Below are 27,344 nucleotides of genomic sequence, written 5' to 3'. Positions count from 1 at the left end.
AGTTCTACAAATGCACTTAACTGCTCATTTGCATATGGATTAAAAGTACATTTTCTCCAGAATGAAGCAACAAGTGAAACATCATTACATTCGGCTGAGCTAACCCTACACAGCACACCAATAAATTTCTTGGCGACAGACTTCCTTGTTTCTAGAGAAGAATATCTCTTACATATTGCACCCGATGGGCCATCATTAGGTTGGTATTATGTGAAGTCCCTGGAGACATTGCAGGCTGCCATGTGCATGAACCTTAAAGTACAATAACATTATTTGTGTCTTTCTCACAGTTTTCAAGATCTCTGTTTGCACACATTTGTAAGGAACCTTCATTATTCACCAGGGGACATAGATCTCAATGGTTCATATTGAATTAATGCGATCAGACATCATAAAAACCATTCATATCAAACAAATATTAAAATTGCTAAACTTTTCATTAGAATGCAAATATGCTTCTATTTGGTGAAATTGTAATTGCCAATTAATGCATTTCAAATAGATGAAACGCTTAAAAGAAGAATTTTAATCTAGATGAAGATTTCAGTGAAAACGCTTTCACATTTTTTAACCTTGGGCTCAGTAGTGCCAGCTGTCTGTTTTCTCAGTATGGCAGGTCTGGCGCTACATCTGTTTTTTTTAACCTGAGTCTAGGATCACGTATTTCATATTGCTTATGGTTTTCCTGCCCAGCCGAAGTGCGTACATCAATCAAGCAACAGGCATGCTGAGACAACAGCAGTAGCGGACCTGGGTCCCCATCAGTCTGGACTCTTTTTAAAATACTGAAGAATATACAGGTGAAACTCCAAAAATTTGAATATCGTGCAAAATTCATTTATTTCAGTAATGCAACTTAAAAGGTGAAACTAATATATGAGATAGACTCATTACATGCAAAGCGAGATATTTCAAGCCTTTATTTGTTATAATTTGGATGATTATGGCTTACGGCTTATGAAACCCACGATATTCAAATTTTTAGAGTTTCACCTGTAGCTGGGTGTCATATAATATTGGCTAGACCTTTGTAAAAAAAAATCCTTAATACCTTCTTCTGCCGTTATCACATATTTCTATCTCCTTTTCCAAGTGTACTGTACATTGCAGAAGCATTTTCCTGCTTAGGGACCATCAACAAGCAGTTAAGCTGCTATTGACAGATCTTACTATGGCTTATAGCGATGACCTATTATTTAAACCATGAAATGGTTAGAACATTTTGGACTGATTTATCCTTTAAAGGGTTTCTATCACTTGGTATGACATAATTAGCTGTCAGACACTAGCGATCTGCTAGTGTCTGCTCTGGCCAACCATCCTACTATAATCGCTTGTGGGGCAGCGGTTTTGCTAAAAAACTAACTTTTATAAATATGCTAATGAGCCTCTAGGTGCTATGTGGGCGTCATTAGCACCTAGAGGCTCTGTCTACCTTCATACACAGCCACCGCCCAGCGCGTTCCTCCAGCCCGCCCATGTCCTCCTCCGTGTGACGCAGCGGACGAGTTCTCGCGCATGCGCCGTGCGCGGCTGTATTCGGCGCATTTGAGATCTCAGCTCGGAGCGGTCAGACATTCAATGCGCATGCGCCGAATACAGCTGCGCATGCGCATTGAATGTCTGACCGCTCCGAGCTGAGATCTCAAATGCGCCGAATACAGCCGTGCACGGCGCATGCGCGAGAACTCGTCCGCTGCGTCACACGGAGGAGGACATGGGCGGGCTGGAGGGACGCGCTGGGCGGTGGCTGTGTATGAAGGTAGACGGAGCCTCTAGGTGCTAATGACGCCCACATAGCACCTAGAGGCTCATTAGCATATTTATAAAAGTTAGTTTTTTAGCAAAACCGCTGCCCCACAAGTGATTATATTAGGATGGTTGGCCAGAGCAGACACTAGCAGATCGCTAGTGTCTGACAGCTAATTATGTCATACGAAGTGATAGAAACCCTTTAATTGTATATACCAGGGGTGGCCAACCTTACAGGCACAAAGAGCCAGAAAAAAAAATCGTATGACTGCCAGGAGCCACAAGCTTTCCATTTACACAAATATGCGTGCACACGACAGTATTACTGCAATTGAATTATCAAACATTTAAAAGTGCATTTAAACCACCTTTCCTACCTGTAATGTAGACAGCTTTAGTGAGACTTCTGGCAATCTTTGTTTTTCACAATGTGTTTCAAGATTTCTCAGATGATACCCCATGCTCAGATGACCGCCACATGCTCAGATGACCACCCCTTGCTCAGATGACCGCCCCTTGCTCAGAGGACCGCCCCATGCTCAGATGACCGCCCCATGCTCAGATGACCGCCCCATGCTCAGATGACCGCCCCTTGCTCAGATGACCGCCTTATGCTCAGATGACCGCCCCATGCTCAGATGACCGCCCCATGCTCAGATGACCGATCTATGCTCAGATGACCGCTCTATGCTCAGATGACCGCTCTATGCTCAGATGATTGCCCCATGCTCAGATGACCGCCCCATGCTCAGATGACCGCCCCATGTTCAGATGACCACCCCATGCCCAGGTGACCGCTCTATGCTCAGGTGACCGCTCTATGATCAGGTGACCGCCCCATGCTCAGATGACCGCCCCATGCTCAGATGACCGATCTATGCTCAGATGACCGCTCTATGCTTAGATGACCGCTCTATGCTCAGATGATCGCCCCATGCTAAGATGACCGCTCTATGCTCAGGTGACCGCCCCATGCTCAGATGACCACCCCATGCTCAGATGACCGCACCATGCTCAGATGACCGCTCTATGCTCAGATGACCGCTCTATGCTCAGATGATCGCCCCATGCTCAGATGACCGCTCTATGCTCAGATGACTGCCCCATGCTCAGATGACCCCCCCATGCTCAGATGACCGCCCATGCTTAGACTACCACCCATATGCTCAAACACACTTGGTGTGCTGGGCAGTGGCACCTGTGAAAAAAAAGGCAGAGCGGCAGTGGCAGAGAGACTGAGGCCAGCAGCAGCCATTTCAGTCAGATTAGAGCCAAAGCTGCAGAGTGGCTGTAATCGGACTAAAATGGCTGCTGCTGGCCTCAGTGAGTCTCTCTGCCACTGCTGCTCTGAGTGCCCACTGACCTGCTGTCCACCATTAACATTCATTAAAATTTACTATGGAGCTGGAAGCAGGTCCTCCTTGCTTGCTGCGCCACTTCTTGCCGCCCCCATAGCCCCAGCCCGCGGTCTGATGAATCTGGCTGCTGGGCTGGCACTGAGAAGACTGGAGGCGGGCATTAGGTCACACACAAACACACTCACAGATAGGGGTGTGGAGCATTGGGCGGGCACATCGGTGGCTGGTGGCGGGGTTAAGCACTGCAGCTTCGCCTTCTCTGCCGGAGGAGGGGGCGGAGCTGCAGTGAGTGACTGAGTCACGTGCCCGCTCTCGGCGCTCTGAGTCCTCTCCACTCTTCCACCTCGTTCCAGCGCTTCACTTACGCGCTGCAGAGAGGAGAGTAATCGCTGGCCGCACCGCTCCCCTGCGAGCTGCAAATGAAGGCTCAAGGAGCCGCATGCGGCTCGCGAGCCGCGGGTTGGCCACCCCTGATATATACTGTCTGGTTTTAAAATCTTGTATCTTGATCTTGATAGTAAAGTTATCCTGGTAAGGATACCAACATATACTGTATGTTTCCTATAGGTCGCTATGGGACTAAATCAAGAAACATATGTTTGCTGAGTATTTTTTCATAGATAGATAGATATATACACTCATTCACTCAGTGGCAGAAAAATAATGCACCAAGAAGGAGTTGTTGGAATGGAATGAAGCTTTCTATATGTGAATGTAATGATGATAGGTGTGAGTACAATATTAGAGAGAAAGGATAAGTTCATTGAAATGCGGCTTTAGTACCCTGTTGGGCTGCCTCTAGCCAGGATACAAGATGAGATACGACCTCTAGCCTACATACGAGATGAGATACGACCTCTAGCCTGGATACAAGATGAGATATGATTGAGCATAGAAGCATATAGGTTCTGTATGGTATCCTGTGGCACATTTGCACACAGATGTTGCAGCTGGGCCTGTAGATCCTGCACACTGGTAGGTTGCTGAAGCTGGCATCCCAACTGGTCGCATAAATGCTCGATTGTTCATAATTCTGGTGACTGAACATGCAAAGGAAGTGCTGCAATCTATCGGAGACATTCCTGGGAAACCCTTGCTGTGTGTGAGCAAGCATTATCCTGCTGAAAAATGCCACTTGGCAGCCCTGCCATGAGAGGCAACACATGTGCCCAAAGGAAGTCCTGCATGAATATCGCCGATAGTGTGCCTTGTATCACTACTAGGTGTGACCGACTGTTGTATGTAATGGCTCACTAGATCATCACAACAGCAGTTGGGGCAGTGTGTTTCTCCACAACAAAGGCAAGATTGAAGCTCTTGCAATGAGGCCTCCATACTCAAAACTGACTGTCGTGGGATCTCAAACAGAACCTGGATTTGTCGTTAAAAACCTTACGGTTCCAGCCCATAGCAGTTCAGGGTTCTCATTCACAACATCACTTCAAACAAAGGTGATTGTGGCTGGATGTCAATGACAGGACATGTAATGGGCACCATTGCACCAAATTTCCTTCTGCTAAACACCTGGAAATGGTCCTGGCAGAGACAAGAGTGTGTAACGAGGTGCTACCAGTGTATGGATGGTGGACAAAACAGTGGGAGTTGCTTAAGCTTGTGGGAGGATGAGATGATCCTCTCTACTGGTGGTTTGTCTGGAACCTGTTTGCTTTGTGTGCATGCCCTCACATAACCACTGCTCCTAATAGCTAGGTCAGAAAGGCCTAGATGGCAGGCATTTCATCAAAACAACAACCCTGCTTCGCTCAGTCCTATAATGCACCCCCTATCATAGTGTCAACTGGGAAAAATGCTTTTGAGAGTATTGTAGAGGCATTGTCACGCTCGTGTGTGGAAGGAAAACACCACACCGAGCATAGGATGGAAAGGGGATACCGGAATAAGGCCTGGAAACTAGGGAAGAAAGATGGACACCTCCTAGAGAAACCAGACACCGGATACCTAGAATCCTATCTCACCCTATAGGACCCTGGAACTAATGTAAGGACTGAGTCTACCTGTTCCTCCAAAGGGAAGGACGAACAGGAGTCTCACTATAAACCACATAGCATAGTGGGAGAAACAACAATAAATAGAGAAGGTTAAATGACCAAAATAGCCACACTTGGGGATAGAAGATGTGGCAAGCACCAGAAACAACATAGATGTCATTTGATCCAAAAGGAAAAGATGCCAGATCAAACCACGTGTTGCCAGTCTCACAGATCTCCTGCCATCTGTCGGGGGAATGTCCGTATGTCTCGGTACATCCATGACAGTACCCCCCCTTCTACGGGTGACCTTTGGGCACCCAGGACCAACCTTATCCGGATGAGACCTGTGAGACCTATTTTTGGTGTGAGATACACGTGCACTGCATATGTGACAGGGAAATTAGTATAGTTATTCCGTCTGTTAGTTCGGTGGGTGACATATACCCATTTTTGGTGTGAGGTATACCTGCACTGCATCCGTGAGAGGGAAATTAATATAGTTAATCGGACTGTTAGTTCAGCCAGTGACATATAACCATTTTTGGTGTGAGACACACGTGCACTGTATATGTGACAGGGAAAATAATATAGGTAATCTGACTGTTAGTTTGGCCGGTGACATATATCCATTTTTGGTGTGAGGTACACCTGCACTGCATATGTGACAGGGAAATTAATATAGTTAATCTGTTAGTTCGGTGGGTGACCTCAAAGAATGAGGAGAGCATCAAATAAGGGACGTGGCCCTGGTCGTCGTGCTGCTGGTGCTGGTGGAGCTCCTGTTGCAGGGAGAGGACGTGGTTGATCTGTGCCAGCTACACGCCCAAATGAAACACCTTCCTCACGTGCACATAGGCGACAGGACGTTCAGCTTTTGTAGGCCCGAATATCGGTGTATGAATGATGAGGCCAGAACAAGTAGAGGCGGTAGTAGATTGGGTTGCTGACAGTGCCTCCAGTTCCTTCACATTGTCTCCCACCTGGTCCCCTGCTGAAGCTGCAGAGTTGGTACCTGCAGCCCATAGGCATCTGTCTTTCACCTCACCCCCTTGCAAATCAGCCAAGCAGTCTGAGCCCCAAGTCATGCAGCAGTCTCCTATGCTTTTTGATTACTCTGCTGGCGGGGTTTCCGTGGGCCATCTACCTAGCCCTACCCCAGAAGTGGAAGAGATTGAGTGCACTGATGCCCAACCATTTATGTTTCCTGATGAGGACATGGGAGGACCACCGCAGGACGTCTCTGATGATGATGACGAAACACAGGTGCCAACTGCTGCGGCTTTCTGCCGTGTGCAGACCAGCACGGAGGGCAGGGGTGAAGAGTGGGTGGAAGATGATGAGGAGGATGATGAGGTCCTAGACCCCACATAGAATCAACCTGTGCAGTTTGGTGACCTGTGCAGTTCGGAGGAAGAGGTGGTGGTCACACAGCGCCAGCCACAGAGAAAAGAGGGAGCAGGTTGCAAAAGCAGAGTTGCCATCCCCTAGCCAGTATGCCTGCTACTGCCCACCGCACTCAGGGACTGAGCACACCAAAGTCAGCTCCAAGGTGTTCCCTGGCATGCCAGTTCTTCAGACAATGTGCTGACAACAAGATGCGAGTGGTTTGCATGCTGTGCAATCAGAGCCTGAAGCGAGGCATAAATGTTCTAAACCTGAGCACCACCTCCATGACCAGGCCTCTAAATGCAATGCACGAGCTGCAGTGAAGTACACACCGGAAAAACCACAAAAGATCTCAGTCTCCTCCTGATCCCTTTTCTGCTGCAGTCTCGGCCTCTTTCTCCCCCTTTGGAATGATTGTGACACCTGCCACCCCGCAAACAGAGGATGTGGCACCAACACCACCACCTCTGGAGCAAGGCCAGGACGGACGGCCAGAAGTGCTTCTTTTTTGTGGCTAAGCTGGCAGCTGGCGGTTTCCGGCTCAGACATGGTCACTTTAAGTATCCCCGACAGGAGGCAGAGCCTGGCAGCACGGCCAGATCACAGAGTGCTGTATCCTGACGTCACAACGTCATCAGCGCTGCAGCTGCTGCACGCAGCACTGGCCAATTCTGTTCTTTACAGGTGAGAACAGAGGATCTCGGGACGTGGAGATACCACGGGTGCAGCCACTACCACACTTGCCCAGTCTCTATCTACAGAGTCTGTACAAACTACAGTACAGTGTACAAACACTCAGTCACTCTCAGACACTGTTGAAACCACCCTCGCCAGCCAGCCACTTCCAGACAGAAGCACTCTCAGGCACTCAGCTCAGCCAGCCTCCTTCAACTCAGCCAGCCGCCAGCCCACACTGAGCCCAGCCTGCCTCCAGCGTTCAGGCTGCTTTCAGCAAGTCGATTCAGCCTGAGCCAGCACAGCAGTCAACCCCCACAGACAGTCCACTAGGAATTAGGCCCAGGTATTACTACTAGTTACCATCTGGCCTTGGTATCTTCTTTATATGATTATGTATATGAGCTGGCATAAGTTATACATCTGTCCTCTTCTGGTATCAGAAGATGTATAACTTATACCAGCTGTACATATACAATTATATACAGAAGATACCCAGGTTATACCAGCATGGTCCATATCACTATATACAAGAAGATGTTATTCCGTACAACATATTCTTGAATATAGTGATATGGAGCATGCTGGTATAACCTCGGCATCTCCTCTATATAATTATATGTACAGCCGGTATAAGTTATACAACTTCTTGTATATGGTAAAATGGAGCATGCTGGTATAACCTGGGAATTTCCTGTATATAATTATATATGTACAGCTGGTCTAACCTGGGTATCTCCTGTATATATCATTATATATGTACAGCTGGTATAACCTGGGTATCTCCTGTATATATCATTATATATGTACAGCTGGTATAAGTTATACATCTTCATGCATACAGTGATATGGAGCATGCTGGAATAACCTGGGTATCTTCTGTATATAATTATATATATAAAGGTGGTATAAGTTAAACATATTCTTGTATATAGTGATATGGAGCATGCTGGTATAACCTAGGCATCTCCTGTATATATTTATATATATACAGCTGGTATATGTTATATATTTTCTTGTATATAGTGATATGGAGCATGCTGGTATAACCTGGGTATCTCCTGTATATATCATTATATATGTACAGCTGGTATAAGTTATACATCTTCATGCATACAGTGATATGGAGCATGCTGGAATAACCTGGGTATCTTCTGTATATAATTATATATGTAAAGGTGGTATAAGTTAAACATATTCTTGTATATAGTGATATGGAGCATGCTGGTATAACCTGGGCATCTCCTGTATATATTTATATATATACAGCTGGTATATGTTATATATTTTCTTGTATATAGTGATATGGAGCATGCTGGTATAACCTAGGTATCTCCTGTATATAATTATATATGTACAGCTGGTATAAGTTATACATCTTCTTGTATATAGTGATATGGACCATTCTGGTATCACCTGGGCATCTCTTGTATATAATTATATATGTATGCAACGGGCGCCTCCCCCTAGGGCCCTCTATATAAGGCGTCCCAGGTGTAGGAAATGCCGAGTGGTGTAATGGTGCTCCTACCTGGATATGGCTGGACCCCAGGCTTTGGGGAAGCAATAAATAAGGGGAATAATTGAGGGATAAAAGAATAACTTGAGTCCAGACCTTGAGATGAAGTTCAATGGAAGCTTTACTTGAATAAATGTTTCTCCAAACAATTTGCAGGCTTTGTCTTGGTTCCAGCAGGCTTTAGCATTAAAATGGCATGCAAACTCAACTCTGCTATATCTGACTCTGCTGTCCTGACAAGCTTAATTAGTGTCTTCGCTTTTTTCGTTATAATGTGCTTCACTCTTTGGTCAGGCTTATGTTCAGTCAAGGGATGTGGTAGAATCTGGTGAGCTCCAACATGGAGTCCCTACCAGCACACACACAACCAGTTCTAACTGGCCCCCATCCTTCCTCAAAGAAATAGGACTCGCCCACTTCTCTCCAGAGGGGTGTTAGAATGGAATGGTTAGCTCCATTCTACATAATTACAGCTCTGCCGTGTTTGCTACCACCTGCTGGTGAACCAGACATAGTACATGTTATAAACAGTAACATAGTAACATAGTACATTAGGCCGAAAAAAGACATTTGTCCATCCAGTTCGGCCTGTCATCCTGCAGGTTGATCCAGAGGAAGGCAAAAAAAAAACAACCCTGTGAGGTAGAAGCCAATTTTCCCCACTTTAGGGGAATAAAAAATTCCTTCCAGACTCCAATCAGGCAATCAGAATAACTCCCTGGATCAACGACCCCTCTCTAGTAGCTATAGCCTGTAATATTATTACGCTCCAGAAATACATCCAGGCCCCTCTTGAATTCCTTTATTGTACTCACCATCACCACCTCCTCAGGCAGAGAGTTCCATAGTCTCACTGCTCTTACCGTAAATAATTATTTTCTATGTTTGTGTACAAACCTTCTTTCCTCCAGACGCAGAGGATGTCCCCTCGTCACAGTTACAGTCCTGGGGATAAATAGATGATGGGATAGATCTCTGTACTGACCCCTGATATATTTATACAAAGTAATTAGATCTCCCCTCAGTCGTCTTTTTTCTAAAGTGAATAACCCTAATTTTGATAATCTTTCAGGGTACTGTAGTTGCCCCATTGCAGTTATTACTTTAGTTGCCCTCCTCTGGACCCTCTCCAGCACTGCTATGTCTGCCTTGTTCACAGGAGCCCAGAACTGTACACAGTACTCCATGTGTGGTCTGACTAATGATTTGTAAAGTGGTAGGACTATGTTCTCATCACAGGCATCTATGTTGCAAACATTATTATAGATGCACATTATGGAGAGGACCTGGAACATAATGTATAGATGACTTCATGTTAGACCATTAGGGGCAGTAGCAGGGGGTAGGAGTGGCTACACTACTCGGGGGTTTTACATGTACAGCTGGTATAAGTTATACATCTTCTTGTATATAGTGATATGGACCATGCTGGTATAACCTGGGTATCTCCTGTATATAATAATATATGTACAGCTGGTATAAGTTATACATCTTCGTGTATACAGTGATATGGAGCATGCTGGTAGAATGTTTACATTCTGTTCATAATAGTATCTGTATAATGTAGTATTGTGCATGCTGTAGTATTGAACTATTGTACGCCATTGTCCCCGGTATGATGTCCTCCTTTTCGGGGTGTGATGTCCTCCTTTTTGGGGCTCTGCAAGTGGCCACCCTACATGGAAGCGTTCAGCTGTCCATCCCCCAAAGACTGGAGAGAAAGAGGAAGTACCCCACTACCCACCAGCGATCCCTGACCCTGAATGCCAGCATTTCAAAATTCCTGGCCTTTAAAAGGCTGTCATTCCGTCTGGTGGAGACAGAGACTTTTAAAAACCTTATGGCTGTGGCTGTCCCACAGTACGTGGTTCCCAGCCGCCACTACTTTTCCAGGCAAGCCATCCCTGCCCTGCACAACCAAGTGGCAGACCAAATCAGGTGTGCACTGCTCAACGCCATCTGTGGCAAGGTCCATATAACTGCTGATACGTGGACCAGTAAGCATGGGCAGAGACGTTATATCTCCAAGTGGCTTGGAGGGTGGGTTCCTGCACCAAAAGAGGCCAGGTACACAACTGTCCAGCCAGGGCACAGTACTGCAGGATGAGGAGGATGATGAGGAGGGGGAACCATGTTCACAGCAGGGTGCCACCCAAAGCAGCTTATGGGCATGAATGGAGCGTGGCTGGGGGGATACAGAGGACACAGACGATATACCTCCCACAGAGGACAGCTTGTCGTTGCCTCTGGGTAGCCTGGCACACATGAGCGATTACAGTGCCTGCGCAACGACTGTCGAGTTGCCCACATGCTAACCAGTGCTGATTACTGGGCGGCACTTGTTCCAAAGATATACCATACACATGTAGAGGCACTTCTGATTCTATTTTCATATAGTGCAATACTACTGGTTGCCTTCTCTTGACATGTGTATATTGGTCAGTGACATTAAAATATAGCTTTTATTACTAACTGATTAAAATGGAAATAAACTACCTAGCCTAATGTTAAAACTATCTAATAGGGCCTCTGATATACCGTTTATTTAGCTAGCTATGCTATAATAGTAGTGGCCTGGTAGCGGCGCGCTTGCTCCAGTTGCCACTCAGTGATACCAAGCAGAGTCTATATTTGTGTATAACGGACAGAGGTCTATATAGCCTAAAAACTTATACACTGCCCCCCGACATGTTTCGCCATATACATGGCGTCTTCAGGGGCACGGGCAGTCTACAATAAGATGCGAGTGACGCGACCTATTTATAACCTCCTCTTTTGTGACGTACTCCGTCACTGACTGGTTATTTTGTACCTTGTTGTATTGTTCCTAGTATCGGGTTTCCCGATTCGTCAGTTGTTCTTATGGGTCTGCTTTGTTTTGGTGACGTCTGTGATCTCGCGATATGATCCGAGGTCTCGCGCATGTCACCGCACTTGGATTTTTTGTCAGTGCTGTTCTGCTGACGAAACGTTAGCCGATGCTGTAAGTTATAAATTTGGCACAAATATCTATAGTTCTTATGGGCACCTACTTTCATTCAGATGATCTAACTTTTTTATACTACATTTGATAGAGATTTCGTATGCTGACCTGCTGATAGTTCTGCGCATGCTCCCATCCTTATACATATCTTCAAAGTATATTCTGTCATTACTATGGGGCTTTTATCGATTCTCCTGCGCTTGCTCTGACACTTAGTTTTTGATATGCTATATTAGCTAATAGTGTTTTACTTGGTAATAGCATAATATCTCTACTTTATATGCTGAACAATATTTGGTGTAATTGATTATTGATATTGATGAGTATCATCACTGAATTATTGAATCTTTGTTTTAGATCATTTTCAAATATTTATTTTTTATATATAACATTTTTATTTTTTGATATTTTGTTACCCGTATTTTACCCGTATTTTAACATATTATTTTTCTTCTTATTTGTTATTTTTTATTTATTTTTTATTATTTTAATATGAATTAATAATATTTTAATAATATTTTGTTATCTGTATATTAACATATTTTTTATTATTTTGATATGAATTAATAATAGATGCTTTTTCCTTTTTCTTTTCTTTTTAGGTGGAATTGAGTCTACTCGGAGGTAATTTATTTTATATAATTATTATTTTTTATTTTTTCTATTATTTATTGTTGATGGTTCTTCGCTTGTCACTTATCTATTATTGTATGGCAGGTGGTCTGACTTTAATTTATTATTTATTGTTTCTTTTTGTTTTTATAACTGTTAATAATAATTATTATTATTAGCGATATTGATAATGTCATTTTTACAAGAAGGATGCATAGGTAAATCCTTCATTGAGTCCCTGGGGTGAAAGACTTTTGAGTCTATATATCCAGCGTGTTTCTTCACGCTGTAATTTTTTGTCTAAATCGCCCTGTCTAGGGCCAGGCTTAATTTTTATTATGCCCCATATTTTTAAACTGTCGCTTTTACCATTGTGCTCAGCTTGGATATGTTTAGATAGTGTGGTATCTGTTTTGAGATTTATATCACTGAGATGTTTTGAAACTCTTCTACGAAGCTCTTGGATGGTTTTTCCCACGTATATTTTGGGGCATCCGCATTCTATAGCATAGACTACTCCTGTAGTCTTGCAGTTGATATATTGATCGATTTTATAGATTTTGTTATCGACTGGATTTTGGAACTGCTTACATGCTCTCATTTTACTACAGAACTGGCAATTACCACACGGATAGGACCCTTTAGTGATGAGCCACGTTGTTTTTACTTCTGTTTTTTGGTAGTTTTCTTGAAAGTGGCTGCTGGATCCCCGTTACAAGGACAACGTACTGTCCTTAATTCCGTCACTGGAGTGTGATTGGTAGATGTGCGAGTACAAGCGCACGCTGGTAGACGCCTTGCTGATGGCATTCACACCTGACAGCTGGGGCTCAGTGGAAGCACAAGGCGAAGGCAGAGGAGGAGGAAGAAGTCGCCAACGCAGCTAGGGCACCGCCAGCACCTCAGAAGGGAGGGTTAGCATGGTTGAAATGTGGAAAAGCTTTGTCAGCATGCCACAACAACCAGTACCACCAGCTGATACGGAACGCCTTAGCAAGAGGCAGCACACGCCTACACGTACTGACTGATGGGTCTGCCCTATTCAACTTCTGGGTTTTCAAATTGGGCACATGGCCTGAGCTTGCCCCATGTGTTTAGCAAGGCGCGGGGGGGGGGGGGGGGGGGGAGTTAATCACAGACAAGCGCAGCCGCCTGTTCACAGCCAACGTGGACAAGCTCACGTTAATTAAAATGAACCAAGCATGGATCCCACAGGACTTGTCCGTACCTTGTGCTGAGTAGACAAGAATACCGGCCGCAATCAGTCATTGTTATACTCCAGCGCACTTTTTCTTCTTTGCATTCTCTTTTCTATTTCCCAATGTTTGGGGGTCTTCCCAAATTTATAATAAAAAATAAATAAAAAATAAATAAATAAAGGGAATTTTTTTTAAAAAAAACAACAAAAACAGTGTTGGCTACCTCCACCGCCGCTTCCACCTACACAGCCACATCCACCGGATCCTCAACCTCCTACTCCACTTTGACCTCCGCCTCCTAGTTCAAGATTATTTTATTTTTATTTTTTTCTATTCTATGTTATTTAAAGTCATTTCCCTATCCACATTTGTTTGCAGGGCAACTGTCCTGTTCTTACCCCCATTTTGCTTCCTTTTGCAGCCCTCTAGCCCTTACTATGACTTCAACGGGGTTTGGGTTCGAGTTAGGGTTAGGGTTCGGGTCAAGTTCGGGTCCCGAATCCGAACTTTGACCTGAAGTTCTGCCAAACCCGACGAACCCGAACATCCCTAGATAGGACCCGGGGTTTTTTGGCTCCAGGGCAGGACAACCAATTTAATAGCAGTATAGTAATAGATATAAACAACAGCACTCCAATTCTATGTAGAATTCAATCTTTATTTGTAAGGCAACTTCACATTCAAGTGATGACAATACAAACAATATAAGGCAGTCATTTTAGAATGACATCAAGTATGAACCTGTTTAAAGATAATAAGTGATCAATTTGCATCATAGAGGTTATCAGGTCTGAACAATAATTTATAGACATTGTACTCATGCCATAAAACGTATTAATTAGAAGTGTCAGAAAATGTATAAATACATAGCGTTAATAGCTGAATGAATAGAGCTCATGGTATGCCCAGTATAAATGGTTTAGGAATGACAATATAGGGTTAACAGAAAAAGACATACGTGAGGAGTAAGATACAAGACCCCTAAAGTAAACAATGTATGTAGGTTTACATATCTATCTGGAATAGTCAAGGACAAATTGAAACATAGGTCTTAAGCTACACTTAGAAATACAAAGTTAAACATGACAAGTAAATCACTAGTTAGGTAGAGGAATCGGGTGCCCCCATGAGGGGTTGAGCTTACCAAGTTGCCAGAGAAGTAAGTGGGTGCATATAGAGAAGCGAGCTTGAGAATGGTGTATACACATCTATGTAAATGCTAGCAGTTATGGAGTGAAGCTCTCTTAAATGTCCCGGGCACTGGAAGTGGCATGCGGAAACCGGAAGTGGGATGCATTCCAGGATGGAACGCATGCTCACAATAGAGAGATATATGTATTAAGTCTTGTCCACAAGGAATAAATGCAATTACATATTTTCCACTAAATACAGCTGCATAGCATGTGGAGAGGATTTGGAGCGCTGCATTGTGTGCTGAGGGTTCCGATGAGTTCCACGATGGAACGCAACCGGAAGTAGGTAGAAATCCGGCTTACATTGGCTGCTCTCCCTGTGGAGTGCGTGCAGGGAGCGATGCATTCCACAGTGGAACGCATCGCAGATCTGTATTACGTGTATGGGAGGAAAATATATGGGGGGTAGCGCAGCGCTCGTGGGAAGCCCTAAGCGAAACGTTCCTGTGTTGAACGTATAGCTTAGAGGTATATCGGGGACAAGTGTGTATTATAATTATACTACTGTCACTTGGAATGCTGTGATGGAAGAATGTTACTGATAACTAAGAATAAATAGGAATAAACTCTATGGAATATTTATAGAACTAGAAGAAAGAATAGAAGAAAGGAGAAAAAAGGGGGAGGGGAAAATGAAAATTAAAAATTAATGAAAATAAAAATAGCATGAAAATAAAAAAATAAGATATCTATGAATCAAAAGGTGATAGTAAGATAAGAATGTGATGATGTATAAAAGGATACATAGAAAACGACAAACGAGGTGGGGGTTCGGTTCCTAATGTATCTGGAAAGAAAGAAAACAAAGCGTTAGTCTCACAATGTTTTTAGTGGTATGTAATGTTCAATCAATGCATGTGATCAAATGAAGGCTGACAATTCGTACTCTCTGTTAAGACCCCTCGGTTCCAGACTTTGTAGCCTGTGTATCCAATAGGCTTCTCGTTATTTCAGCATTTGTTGTCGATTACCACCACGTCTGGGCATACTTATCTGTTTTATGACCTGGAACTTGAGTTGTGATATATTGTGCTTCATTTTGTGAAAATTATTCGGAACTGGAAGTAGAAGGTTTTGGCCACGAATAGTGGATTTATGCTGGCAGACCCTATCTCTAACACTTTGGTTTGGACATTTGAGGAGATAAATCACATAATTAGATCGACACGTGTGATGACCCTTAATCTGTAGTTTTTTGCCTGTCTGCGGATGGTGGATCTTGTCCCCTTTCATCACATTAGAGCATTGGGCACAATGTACCCTGTCTGACCTTCCCTAACAGACGTTGATGTAAGACATCACAGCTGGAGCCAGTGTCTGCTCTGACCAGCCAATAATTAAGATTTTTGGGTCGTCGGGTGAATGGTGAAAACAATGCTTGGAACTCCTCAATGTTGGGATAGAAACGAGAGAGGATGCTCCAATGTCTATTAAGAATGTTAGTCACTCTATGTGAGTAAGGGTGGTATGAGTGTACGAAGGGAAGTCTTTTCTTGGTACTTTTTGTTTGTAGGTACAAGGTTCTGTTCAACGGTGGCCAAGAGATAATCCCTCTGTTGGAATTTCGTGATCATTTCTAAGAGTCTTGTTTGCCTAACATCCGCCAAGCTCACTATTCTCTTGACTCGCTCAAATTGGTATTTGGGTAATTCTTTCTTAGTAGAAGGTGCATGACAGCTACTGTAGTGAAGTAGATGGTTACAGTCGGTTGGTTTCCGATAAAGATCCGTAGTCAGAGAACCGTCTTCATGTTTGCAAACCTGGGTGTCGAGGAAACTTATGGTATGTGCATCATGGTGGATGGTAAATTGTAGTTCTGGAAAAATGGAATTCAGATAGACATAAAATAGTAAAAGGGAATCCTCAGGGCCAGCCCACAGACAAAAGATGTCATCTATGTACCTCTTCCACATTTTGACATGTTGGAGGAAAAGAGGATGTGAGGATACAATTTATTTTTCAAAACAGGCCATGTAGCTATTAGCGTAAGGTGATGCTACATATGAACCCATACCAGTTCCTTGTTCATGGACATAAAGGGAATCCTCAAACATGAAAAAGTTTTTTTGTAGAATAATGGTTAGAAGATCAATGTAAAACTCAATCAAATGAGGTGACATATAGAGATGTCCCGAACTATTCGCCGGCGAACAGTTCCCGGCGAACATAGCTTGTTCGCGTTCGCGGCGGGCGAACATATGCGATGTTCGGTCCACCCCCTATTCGTCATCATTGTGTAAACTTTGACCCTGTACCTCACAGTAAGCAGACACATTCCAGCCAATCAGCATCATACCCTCCCTCCGAGACCCTCCCACCTCCTGGACAGCATCCATTTTAGATTCATTTGGAAGCTGCATTCTTAGTGAGAGGAGGGACAGTGTAGCTGCTGCTGATATAATAGGGAAATCGATAGCTAGGCTAGTGTATTCAGTGTCCACTACAGTCCTGAAAGACTCATCTGATCTCTGCTGTAAGGACAGCACCCCAAAAAGCCCTTTTTAGGGCTAGAACATCAGTCTGCTTTTTTTTTTTTTTTTCTGTGTAATCTAATTGCAGTCTCCTGCCAGCGTGTGTGTCAGGCTCACAGTGTATACTGTGCCCACTTGCCCAGTGCCACCACTCATATCTGGTGTCACAGTAGCTTGAATAAAAAAAATAAAAAAAAACTTTTTTGACTGTAATATAATAGCAGTCAGTTACCGGCACGCGCGTGTGTTTCATGCCCTGCAAGTGCATAGTGTCACCAGCGCAACTCATATCTGGTGTCACAGTAGATTACATTTAAAGAAAAACAACAATTTTGACTGTGAATAAATAGCAGTCAGTTGCACACACGTGTTTGTGTGTTTAAGGCCCAGCTGCAAGTGCATAGTGTCACCAGCGCTACTCATATCTGGTGTAACAGTAGATTACATTTAAAGAAAAACAACAATTTTGACTGTGAATAAATAGCAGTCAGTTGCACACACGTGTTTGTGTGTTTAAGGCCCAGCTGCAAGTGCATAGTGTCACCAGTGCTACTCATATCTGGTGTCACAGTAGATTACATTTAAAAAAATATATATAAAATTTTGACTGTGAATAAATAGCAGTCAGTTGCACACACGTGTTTGTGTGTTTAAGGCCCAGCTGCAAGTGCATAGTGTCAGTTTCACCAGCGCAACTCATATCTGGTGTAACAGTAGATTACATTTAAAGAAAAACAACAATTTTGACTGTGAATAAATAGCAGTCAGTTGCCCTGCACGTGTTTGTGTGTTTAAGGCCCAGCTGCAACTCATATCTGGTGTCACAGTAGCTTGCACGCATAGTACAACTAAACTAATCTAAAAAAAATGACAGGCAGAGGCAGGCCACCCCGCAGGGGCCGTCGTGGTCGTGGTGCTGTGATTCCCTTTGGCCCTAGAATAATGCCCAGTGTTCAGAGGCCACGTACCCTGAACTTAAAAAGTTCTGAGGACATAGTTGACTGGCTAACACTGGACACCCAATCTTCTACAGCTTCCGCTCGGAACCTTGACGCACCATCCTCCTCCAGCTCAGTATCGGGCCTCTCTCAAGTTACCACTCGCCCGCCTGCCGCCACCACCAACACTAGCACCACAGCCAGTTCACTTGATCTGTCAGAGGAGTTATTTACACATCAGTTGGAAGAAATGAGTGATGCGCAACCATTATTGCCAGAGGATGTAGATAACAGGGATATGTCTCAGTCAGGCAGCATTACACACATGGACGTACGGTGTGATGATGATGATGTTGTACCCGCTGCTGCTTCCTTTGCTGAGTTGTCAGATACAAGTGAAGCGGTTGATGATGACGATGTGTCTGTGGATGTCACGTGGGTGCCCGCTCGAAGAGAAGAAGAACAGGGGGAAAGTTCAGATGGGGAGACAAAGAGGAGGAGGATAAGGAGACGAGTTGAAAGCAGGGGGAGGTCGTCGCAAGGAGCTAGTGGCACAGTCAGACAGCATGCATCGGCACCCGGGGTCAGCCAGACATCAACGCATGCTGTTGCCACCACCAGAATGCCGTCATTGCAGAGCTCAGCAGTGTGGCATTTTTTTTGTGTGTCTGCCTCTGACAACAGCGATGCCATTTTCAACCTGTGCCAAAAGAAACTGAGTCGTGGGAAGTCCAACACCCACCTAGGTACAACTGCTTTGTGAAGGCACATGATCGCACATCACAAACGCCTATGGGATCAACACATGAGTACAAGCAGCACACAAACTCAAAGCCGCCATCCTCCTCCTGGTCCAGCATCTTCAGCCACGTCAACCACTGCTGTCCTCCTTGCCCCCTCTCAACCATCCGCCACTCTGTCTCTCGCCTTAAACAGTTCCTGCTCAATCTGCCCACAGTCAGGTCAGGTGTCTGTCAAGGACATGTTTGAGCGTAAGAAGCCAATGTCACAAAGTCACCCCCTTGCCCGGCGTCTGACAGCTGGCTTGTCGGAACTCTTAGCCCGCCAGCTTTTACCATACAAGCTGGTGGAGTATGAGGCCTTCCAAAAATTTGTAGCTATTGGGACACCGCAGTGTAAGATACCCGGCTGAAATTTCTTTGCACAAAAGGCAATCCCCAACCTGTACTCGATTGTGCAAAAGGAAGTAATGGCATGTCTGGCACACAGTGTTGGGGAAAGGGTCCATCTGACCACTGATACCTGGTCTGCAAAGCATGGTCAGGGCAGGTATATCACCTACACTGCGCATTGGGTAAACCTGCTGACGGCTGCCAAGCATGGAATGCGTGGCTCTGCAGAGGAGTTGGTGACACCGCCACGACTTGCAGGCAGGCCTGGTGCCACCTCCTCTACTCCTCCTACTCCATCCTCTTCCATAACCTCCTCAGCTGAGTCCTCTTCTGCTGCTGCGTCTTGCTCTACATCAACGGCACCCCCCCAGCTCCCCAGGGGCTATTCCACATCCCGGATACGACAGTGTCACGCCGTCTTGGGGTTAACTTGCCTGAAAGCAGAGAGTCACACCGGACCAGCACTCCTGTCCGCCCTGAACGCACAGGTGGATCAGTGGCTGACTCCGCACCAACTGGAGATCGGCAAAGTGGTGTGTGACAACGGAAGCAATTTGTTGGCGGCATTGAATTTGGGCAAGTTTACACATGTGCCGTGCATGGCACATGTGTGTAATCTGATCGTACAACGCTTTGTGCATAAGTACCCAGGCTTACAGGACGTCCTCAAGCAGGCAAGGAAGGTGTGTGGCCATTTCAGGCGTTCCTACACGGCCATGGCGCACTTTTCAGATATCCAGCGGCAAAACAACATGCCAGTGAGGCGCTTGATTTGCGACAGCCCGACACGTTGGAATTCAACACTCCTAATGTTCGACCGCCTGCTCCAACAAGAAAAAGCCGTCAACGAGTATTTGTATGACCGGGGTGCTAGAACAGCCTCTGCGGAGCTGGGGATTTTTTTGCCACGTTTTGGACGCTCATGCGCAATGCCTGTAGGCTCATGCGTCCTTTTGAGGAGGTGATAAACCTAGTCAGTCGCACCGAAGGCACCATCAGTGACATCATCCCATTTGTTTTCTTCCTGGAGCGTGCCCTGCAAAGAGTGCTGGATCAGGCCGTAGATGAGCGTGAAGAGGAAGAGGAAGAGTTGTGGTCACCATCACCACCAGAAACAGCCTTTTCAGCATCGCTTGCTGGACCTGCGGCAACGCTGGAAGAGGAGTGTGAGGAAGAAGAGTCAGAGGAGGAATGTGGCTTTGAGGAGGAGGAGGAAGATCATCCACAGCAGGCATCCCAGGGTGCTCATTGTCACCTATCTGGTACCCGTGGTGTTGTACGTGGCTGGGGGGAAGAACATACTGTCACAGCCAGACAGCTGAGAAGCTCTGACAGGAGCCTTTCAGATCCTCCTCCTTGAATTTCTTTGTTTTGGTTGAGTTCCTCATCTCGTTAGTCTATCTCAGCTGTCATGCAGTTGGACTGATTGCTGCCCTTTAAGTTCCTCCCCAGAATGCAGTAGTGTGCGGCTTATACAACTTCCTGGAGTGTGTGTGCATGCTGTTCCTAGTTCTCAGTCCACAGTCCCCAGTCGTCTGCAAGATAAGTGCTGTTTATGTATTTATGATTTTCTGTTTTCTGGATCCAGGTGACCCTGACTCCCTCCGTGTCTGTGTAGGGAGCCGGTGGTCGTATCCCCTCACTATTGTAGGGTCTTCAGGTGTAAGATAGTTGAGGTACGTGGATATGCGCCCATCCACCTTTGGGGTGGTCGCATAGGCTGAGCAATAAGGGAGAGCGGCAGGTCTCATGCAGGGGTCTCCCTTTTTTTCCTTAGTTGTGGATCCAGTGAGTCATTGTTTATATTGTATTGTCTTGTTTCCTGTACACCATCCGTGACACATACCTTCAGTGAGATCACTGAGGACGAGGAACGGGACATGAGTAGTTCGGCATCCAACCTTGTGCAAATGGGGTCTTTCATGCTGTCGTGCCTGTTGAGGGACCCTCATATAAAAAGGCTGAAGGAGAACGACCTGTACTGGGTGGCCACGCTACTAGACCCCTGGTATAAGCAGACAGTGCCTGAAATGTTACCGAATTACCGCAAGACGGAAAGGATGCAGCAGTTCCAAAATAAATTAAAAAGTATGCTTTACACAGCGTATAAGGGTGATGTCACAGCACAACGGGAATCTAACAGGGGAAGAGGTGAAAGTAATCCTCCTCCTACCACGACCACGCCGGCAAGGACAGGACGCTTTACAGACGTGTTGTTGATGGAGGACATGTGGACCTTTTTAAGTCCTACGCATCGCCACAGCCCTTCGGGGGTCCACCCTCAGAGAACGACTCGACCGACAGGTAGCAGACTACCTCGCCTTAACTGCAGATATCGACACTCTGAGGAGCGATGAACCCCTTGACTACTGGGTGTGCAGGCTTGACCTGTGGCCTGAGCTATCCCAATTTGCGATAGAACTTCTGGCCTGCCCCGCTTCAAGTGTCCTGTCAGAAAGGACCTTCAGTGCAGCAGGAGGTATTGTCACTGAGAAGAGAAGTCGCCTAGGTCAAAAAAGTCTAGATTACCTCACCTTTATTAAGATGAATGAGGCATGGATCCCGAAGGGACCTACAGTGGGCGATACATTTGACTAAAAAAGACCTGATGAGATGAGCTGCCTTGGGCTAAAAATGGTCCACACGCTGCTGTATTTTATCTCTGAATGCCGGATGACTTGTGTGACTTATCCGCCACCAACTAGGGTTCAAGCCGCAATGTTTTAGGGCACTTTCTGCCTGGGAAACATCGGCTGCAACAATACCTAATTTTTCAGGCATGTGTACATGCCTAATTTTTCTGGCTTCTGGTGCTGCACTATGGCTGCAAAAACAAAACAAAAAAAAGGCACATACATATGTCAATTCCCCTTTGTGATCGTTACCTTGTTGTGGTGAAGGGGCTTGCGTATCTCAATGAAGCGACCACCTCTATGAGTGTGTTGGCAATGGCAATGTTGGCACACCCCAGATGATAAGGTCGTTGCTTCATTGTGAACAGACCAAAAGCGATCGGCTGGATAATTTTGCATAGAAAAAACATTAATTTTCTTTGTGATCATCTAAGATGATCATTAAAGCCTACTAGGCCAACAATCGGCCTACACTGCAGAATCATTGTTTTCTGGGTCACTTAACTGTCACTTAACTACCTCAGCACGACCATAGGCTTTGAAAAAACCCCATCGCCTGCAATCTCCCAAACGTGTGCACGAGACCAGTCATCACTACACCAAGATTGACGCATAGAGGAATAAAATTTATGTCATGAGTGTGTCAACTATTGACAACTCTTTGCGGTGGTCTAAAATCTATTACATACATGTCCCCTGATAGGGGACGTAACAGGGATTAAACTGATAGGAATAGTACTACTTAACACACCACTCCTATCTGGTGGCACAGTACATTGCACGGCGCACGCGCAGTGCCCCAAATTGGAACTAGGAGGACCGACCAAGCATCTTTTTCCATCTCCCGGTTCCTAAAATCTATTCCATACACGTCCCCTGATAGGGGACTTAACAGGGATTAAACTGATAGGAATAATACTACTTAACACACCTTATAATAATAATAATACTAGTGGGCGTAACAGGGATTAAACTGATAGGAATAGTACTACTTAACACACCACTCCTATCTGGTGGCACAGTACATTGCACGCGCAGTGCCCCAAATTGGAAGTAGGAGGACCGACCAAGCATCTTTTTCCATCTCCCGGTTCCTAAAATCTATTCCATACACATCCCCTGATAGGGGACGTAACAGGGATCAAACTGATAGGAATAGTACTACTTAACACACCTTATAATAACGCAGAGAGAGGCAACGCAGAGAGAGGAGTCTGAAGAAGAGGAGTCAGATGAGGAAGGTGGCTTTGAGGAGGTGGAAGACCAACCATAGCAGGCGTCCCAGGGGGCTTGTTGTCACCTTTCGGGGACCCTTGGTGTTGTACGTGGCTTGGTGGAGGAAGAGACCTTCAATGACATCAGTGAGGACAAGGAACTGGACATGGCTAGCTTGGTATCCAACCTTGTGCAAATGGGGAGTTTGCGGTTGTGCAAATGGACTGTTTGCGGTTGTTTGCGGTGCGTTAAACGGGGAGTTTGGCCACTGTGAAGTGGGTGTAACCCTTACACTACCTGATCGATACAACATCATACCTGATGTTTTAAAGCACGTTATTACAAACAATTTAGAAATGTTAGGTGATTTATGCCCTTTATGGATTAAAACCCGACTCTGCGTCAACTACGTAATTTTCCATGGGAGTTTTGCCATGGATCCCCCTCCGGCATGCCACAGTCCAGGTGTTAGTCCCCTTGAAACAACATTTCCATCACTATTGTAATTCGCCTGCCTATTGAAGTCAATGGCTGTTCGCCCGTTCGTGGGAATTTGCGGAAACTCGCGTTCGCCGTTCGCGAACGGAAAATTTTATGTTTGCGACATCTCTAGTGACATATTTGCTTCTTCCAATGGAAGTCTTGTGGCCCTGATCCCTTTAGTGTATTGTATAGAAGTGTACAGGCTATTTACATGCCAAGTTATGAGCCTGCATCTGTCAGGGAGGGGACCTATTTGTCTAATCAGACTGAGAAAAGTGGATGTGTCCAGGAGAAATGAAGTAGTGGTTTTAACGAGTGGGGTCAGGACTTTTTCTAACAGAATGGATAGGGGTGCTAGAATTGAGTCCGTGGATGGAACAATAGGTCGTCCAGGTCGTCCAGGTATTATCCTTCTGTCCAACATATGCATTGCTTGGTAAGTTCAACCCCTCATGGGGGGCACCCGATTCCTCTACCTAACTAGTAAGTGTAGTTAGGTAGCTAGCGTAGCTTAAGACCTATGTTTCAAAATGTCCTTGACTATCCCAGATAGATATGTAAACCTACATACATTGTTTACTTTAGGGATCTTGTATTTTACTCCTCACGTATGCCTTTTTAAGTTAATACTATATTGTCATTCCTAAACCATTTATACTGGGCATACCATGAGCTCTATTCATTCAGCTATTACCGCTATGTATTTATACATTTTCTGACACTTCTAGTTAATACGTTTTATGGCATGAGTACAATGTCCATAAATTATTGTTCAGACCTGATAACCCCTATGATGCAAATTGATCACTTATTTTCTTTAAAGGGAGTCTGTCACCACATTTGAGCCTATTAGACAGATCCAATAGCGTTAATAGTGCCACCCAGAAGTTTAAAACGGTGCCTTTGTTGCATATACCGGAGTCTTGTTTGAGCCAAAAATGAACTTTGTAGGTTCTGTAAATGCGCCGTCTCAAGTGCCCAGGGCGGCGTCTCAATCTTCCGAGCCCAAGACCGGACCTCCCCAACGGCTCATAACCCCGCCCTCCTTGTGCCTCTGCCCGCCCGTTTACACTCCTCCTCTCTCCTGCGGCGCAGTGGAAAAGGAGAGAGGAGGAGTGTAAACGGGCGGGCAGAGGCACAAGGAGGGCGGGGTTATGAGCCGTTGGGGAGGTCCGGTCTTGGGCTCGGAAGATTGAGACGCCGCCCTGGGCACTTGAGACGGCGCATTTACAGAACCTACAAAGTTCATTTTTGGCTCAAACAAGACTCCGGTATATGCAACAAAGGTACCGTTTTAAACTTCTGGGTGGCACTATTAACGCTATTGGATCTGTCTAATAGGCTCAAATGTGGTGACAGACTCCCTTTAAACAGGTTCATACTTGAGTCATTCTAATATGACTGCCTTATATTGTTTGTATTGTCTCACAGTGTTTGAAAAAGGTCATTTTTGACCGAAACGTCACTTGAATGTGAAGTTGCCTTACGAATAAAGATTGAATTCTGCATAGAATTGGAGTGCTGTTGTTTATATCTATTACTAATATTAGGCTGGGAAGCCATAACAACAAGCACCAAAGACATAGTAGACAAGAGTGCCGCGCCATCCCTATACAATTATAGCAGTATGGTCATGTCTTTATGGTATATACGCTTCTTGAATTTTGGCAAAAGTCTCATATAACATATTACATGACTTTGGTATCATCTCAAATTGTTGACCACCCACTAAAAATTATACATAGGTGATCAGTTATATTCAGCCACACGTACAATTCAAGTACTGTACGTGATTATTAATTACTCTGGATATACACATATTTTCACAGAGTACAAATCAAAACAAATGAGCGAGCTTATCTAAAGTCATATCCTTGACAGGTAATGTGATTCACTGAAAATCAGACGGGGAAAACACACTTGTAAATCCAAACATTGAATGCCAAAATGTTGCTCCATAGAAGCTGGCAGAGGACCAGCTGCCGGGGCAGCTGCCAAGAATGAATTGCTCTGTGCAGTGACTTTTATCCTGTAATTCAGCTGAAACTGCTTCTGAAACTGTTTTTTCTGGACTGGGCTTCTCCACATGAAACAGATCTGACCGTGATGAAGCAAAATGAACATTTAGATCATCTCACATAGATAAGTCTTCCCGGGGTAGATTTCATGCGCCACAGTATTAATCCTCACACTGACAAAATGCACTGGAAGTATGATTTGAACTGAAGCGTGTACATTTTTTCCCTCAGACTGAGAATATGGAGGTGACTTCATTCATTTGTTGATTGCACTGTTTGGCTTTAGTCAGAGGATGTAAAGAACTTGAATATGTTCCAGTAATTATATATAATGTCAATCCACAAACCCCGTCCAAAGTAAACTGGAGGTTTATGGCATATTGTCATGAAATTCATATTTAACCCTTTACTCACTCTGAAAGAATTTTATATCATTGTACGCTATGCCTAATTTTTTATGAAACTTTGGCTGAAAACGAACTCAAGACTAGTGTCTTTTTTACAAAATCTTCGAAAATGGATGGATCTTGACATGGCTCCTTGCAGGTGTCAAGAATCTTATATTGTTGGATAAGGAATATTTCAGCAAAGTTGTGCGCATAAGATGGGAGGCCCACAGTGACGCGTTATATGTGAATATTGTTATGTTTCTACTTGCAGATAGCACCCATTAGTAGAGAATGCATTGCGTCCACTCCTTGGTACACTGGACAAACCACCAGACAACTTCCCCAGTGCTGTCCTGTGCCCCCGCCTTCCTAAAGAGATCTAGGTAAAACTCGACACTAGCTTTTACTTTACTTTAAACTTGAGATGAATTTCCTTCTGAAGGGTGAATGTTCTCCTAACCCTATTTTTTGTAGGAGACTTAAGCAGTTGTGGTGCATGTGGTAGTATTTTGCAACATTCATCAGTCCTTTAGTTTTACCAAGGTGCTGGCAGAGGAAAAGTGTGTCCACACGTGATGGTGCCAACAACATACTAAACTGTTGGGATAGTGTTTGCTTGGAAAAGGGCAGTGTTAAAGGGGATTTCCCATCTGGACATTTATAACATGAGCAGTGGGCTGCAGGGGAGAGCGAGGAGGATGGAGGGGTGATAGCAATGAGGGAGTTAGTATTTAATCACAGTGACGGTCCTCATTTTGGTACTTCCTGGGCCATGCAGTGATAGGACAGTGCACCCTTTCTTTTTTCACATCACACTCTAGTTTTAGGGCCTTCTGGTGGTAGTAGAAGTGCCCTTGAAATAAAAAGGTTTTGGGGTGCAAGACATGGGTTTTCGCAGACAGGCCGGCAGTGCAGCATGATGATGAGGCCAGGTGTAATGCAACAAGTCCACTGTACTTTACTGAGGCAGTTTAATAGATCGTTCATGCAGGCACTGATCACGTTAAACACTACACATTAATTACAGTTGGCATATGCAATTTCCCAAGGGGCATTTGGGAAGCAGTTGGCACAGTAAAAGTGTCCTTTGGTCTATCTCTCGCTCTCTCTCTCTTTTTAATTAGTCCGTACAATCTCTTTTTCGGCCCAAGAGGTGCACTTTTCCTATCTTCAGATCTATATATTCACAGTGCCCTCAGCAGGACACAGATGGCTAATCTATATTTGCAATATGGTAGGGGCCCTGAGGTATATCGTCCCAACCACAATGCAGGGAAGTCGGTAGTCTCAATGTATTTGCATTATCATCTCTGGCAGAGGCTCTGTACTTTCCCTTATGTGGCCTCTCAACATTCTGCTAGATCTAGTAGCGCTTTCCCTTAAGGGCTGTCACGTG

The sequence above is a fragment of the Bufo bufo genome, chromosome 7, assembly GCF_905171765.1.
Source record: "Bufo bufo chromosome 7, aBufBuf1.1, whole genome shotgun sequence".
Taxonomy (NCBI): domain Eukaryota; kingdom Metazoa; phylum Chordata; class Amphibia; order Anura; family Bufonidae; genus Bufo; species Bufo bufo.
The sequence above is the reverse complement of the archived record's forward strand: the minus strand, read 5'-3'. Positions refer to the sequence as shown.